Here is a 3932-nt window from a genome sequence, read left to right as displayed (position 1 = left end):
AGATCGCAACTAAGGTAACAATTGATCCAACAGCATAATGATACCAAGCCTCACTATCGATGGCATATTTTCTAATCTTTCTAATCTTCAAGCGCATTTTCTCCATCTTGATCTTGTGATCATCGACGACATCGGCAACATGCAACTCCAATTCCATCTTCTCCCCCTCAATTCTTTTCAATTTTTCTTTCAAGTACTCATTTTCTCTTTCAACTAAATTTAACCTCTCGACAATAGGGTCGGTTGGAATTTCCGGTTCACATACCTCCTAGATAAAAATATCTATGTCAACTTGATGGGCATAATTTGTCATAAACACGAAATGCAACAAATAGTTTTAAAAGAGAATATACCACATCCGAATCATAACAAGGACGAGGGCCGACAGGGACGGATATCAAAACCATGGCACTATATATAACAAACAACGTACGGGTAAGATAATTATTATACGAGTAACTATATATCCAAATCACACAAACATCAATTTTTTATATAAAATTTCATGAACAAGAGGCTCACCACAAGGTGGTGCCGGCGACGGGACGATGCGGGCGATCGACGGTGGTTACGACGGAGATTTAGAAGGCACTAAGTAAACCACACCTACATATGCAAACTAAGTGTTATTTTAACCTCAAATTGCATATAAATCAAATACTACCACATATAATTCCTCCCAAATTACTAAAACCCACAATTAATCACTATATAAACCAATGCAAGAGCTAATCTAGCAATGAGAGATGAAAGGACAAAGTTGCTAACCTTGGTGATCATTTGAATGGATGAGGGCCTGCAAATCTTGACAAATTTGGGGCAAATTTTGTGATGAACTCGAGAGGAAGAAGGGAAGAATAGAGGAGAGGGAGAGGGGAAAGGGGGAAGAACAGAGTGCGGGTGGACGAAGGATTTATATAGGAGGACCTTTAGTACCGGTTCGTGCCACGAACCGGTACTACAGGTGCTGGAAGGGCCCCACTCTGACAACATCCTGCCACCACTCTCATTAGTACCGGTTCGTGGCATGAACCGGTGCTAAAGGTTTTCCACAAACCGGTACTAAAGAGCTCCTCCCGGCTAGCCGTTGGAACCGGCACTAATGGACACATTAGTGCCGGTTCTGTTACAAACCGGGACTAATGTGTCTCACATTTGACCCTTTTTCTACTAGTGTGATCAAGGGGGTGAATATTGTGCTAATGATCATTTGTTTAATAATCCTAACCCTCATGACCCTCATGGAGACAGCGGTGAACAAAACGGCGATGAAAACAGCGCTCCGGCTTGTGATTTTATGCAGCAGCAGCAGAGAACCCCTGGCGCTGGACACGAGGCTGATACGCCCTCGGGATCGGGCGCGCACGCACTGTCTGACGCAGTCACGGGATCCCAGGAAGATCCTCTGGCGGCTCCAGGTTCGCCAGCGCCTCCAGATTCGCCACCTGCCACCTAGTCGGGCAGGGCGGACGCAGGCGCTCACCTCGAGGCGGGCCCGCGGTCGGACGCTCCCTCGCCCGCACGTGCCTCATCGCCTGTGATCGCCAGTTGTCGAGGCGGGACAAGCGGTACACCGCCGGACGCGCACACGAGCGGTGCGGGACGAGCTGGCGGGTCGCTTTCGCCGGCCCCACACACGCAGGATTCGAGCCCGACGGCTGAGGGAGGATCAGCCACCCTGATCCGGTCGGCTGTAGTACGAGGAGAAGGATCTTCTACGGCTAAGGGCGTGTTGCCACGGATAACTACACGTGCTCAGAGAGGTATTTTGAAACCTACCAAATTCAAAGACGGTATAGTCAGGTATGAGAAGAACTTTAAGTTTGTTTGCAAACTTTGCATCATCTGGTGAACCTCAAAATTTGACAGAGGCACCAAGCAATGAAAATTTGAGAAATGCTATGCACACAGAGTATGATGCACTTGTGAAAAATCGAACTTGGCACTTAGTTCCTTCAAAGCAAGGGAGAAATATCATAGACTGTAAGTGGGTGTACAAAATTAAAAAAAGACCTGATGGCACTATAGATAGATACAAGGCTAGGTTAGTAGCTAAAGGCTTTAAGCAACATTATGGGATTGACTATGAAGATACTTTTAGCCCTGTAGTTAAGGCTGCTACTATCAGACTTGTTTTGTCTATTGTTGTTTTCAGGGGTTGGAGTCTTCGCCAATTGGATGTACAAAATGCGTTCCTACATGGCATTCTCGAGGAGGAGGTTTATATGAGACAGCCACCTGGTTATGAGGACCGTTAAAAACCACATCATGTGTGTAAATTGGACAAGGCCTTGTATGGTCTAAAACAGCCCCCCAGAGCCTGGTACCACAAGTTGAGTACAAAGCTACAACAACTTGGTTTCAAGGCATCTAAAGGAGACAGTCTTTGTTCTTCTTCAAAAAAGGGAAAGTGACCATGTTTATGTTGATTTATGTTGATGATATAATTGTTGCTAGCTCATCACAAGAAGCCACCTCAGCACTGCTAAGAAATCTGAAAGGAGAATTTGCTCTTAAGGATCTAGGAGAGTTTCATTACTTTCTAGGTATTGAAGTAAGAAAATGTCATGATGGTATTATGCTAACTCAGGAAAAATATGCCATAGACATAGTCAAGTGAGTAGGCATGAGAGACTGTAAACCCTCTAGTACTCCCATGTCTACCACTGACAAGTTGTCTTTGCATGAAGGAGAATTGTTAAGTCCAGAGGAGGGGACTAAATACCGAAGTACAGTAGGGGCATTGCATTATCTAACATTGACAAGACCAGATATATCATTTGCTGTTAATAAAGTTCGTCAATTTCTGCATGCTCCTACTTCTTTGCATTGGACAGCTGTCAAAAGAATCATAAGATATATTCAAGGGAGTGCTGCAACAGGCTTAAGAATATGCAAGTCTCCTTCAACAGTAGTGAGTGCATTCGCTGATGCAGATTGGGCCAGGTGTCCAGATGATAGGAGATCAACTGGAGGTTTTGCAATTTTTCTTGGGTCAAATCTTGTATCCTGGAATGCAAAGAAACAGGCCACAGTCTCACGTTCTAGCACTGAAGCAGAATATAAGTCTCTGGCAAATGCAACTGCTGAGGTAATGTGGATTGAAACTTTGCTTGATGAGCTACGGATTGGAAGAACACACGTGTCATGTTTGTGGTGTGATAACCTTGGAGCAACATATCTTTCTGCAAATCATGTGTTTCATGCAAGGACAAAACACATAGAGATTGATTATCATTTTGTTCGAGAAAGAGTTGCACAAAAACTGTTGGATGTCCAGTTTGTTCCAACAGAAGGTCAAGTTGCAGATGGATTCACTAAGCCTCTTCAAGTCAGACAACTACAAGCTTTCAAGTGTAATCTGAACCTTGACACGTTAAGATTAAGGGAGGATGTTAAAGTGTAGGCTGGTAGTTGTAGAAACGTGACATGTTGTCACGTATGTTATTGCGTGTGTATATTGTAATTGGCACAGGTTGTTAGTATAGATCAAGCCTTATCCGGTATAGCTTGGAGTAGGGGCAAAGACTTGCAACAACCTGCGCCGCATGATGTAATCTTCTCTGTGTATTTAACACGTACACGTCCCTGCCAGGAAGGCATGCGCTTCCACGCCTTTCTTCTTCTTTCATGTCATATGTGTATGCATAACGCATCTGCCAGCTGTAATATCAGCAGCAGCTGATTCTAGACCTCGAAGTGGAGTTTTATGCTGTTCGTACATATTTCACTTACATCAGCAGTACCTACGCATTCAGATTTTTACTATTGAACCAAGGCTATCCAGTATGCCCGTATAACCTTGTTAATTAGATCTTCCTATGAGGGGTTCCACTCCCCTTCAGTTCCTCTGGTCTCTGAAATAGCCAAGTCACTACAACTAGCTTAACAAGTGCCATCAGATTTCATTTTTTGGAGAACCGACGGAACTC

The sequence above is a fragment of the Triticum aestivum genome, chromosome 2B (genome assembly GCF_018294505.1).
Source record: "Triticum aestivum cultivar Chinese Spring chromosome 2B, IWGSC CS RefSeq v2.1, whole genome shotgun sequence".
NCBI classification, from domain to species: domain Eukaryota; kingdom Viridiplantae; phylum Streptophyta; class Magnoliopsida; order Poales; family Poaceae; genus Triticum; species Triticum aestivum.
Note: the sequence above shows the minus strand (reverse complement) of the source record.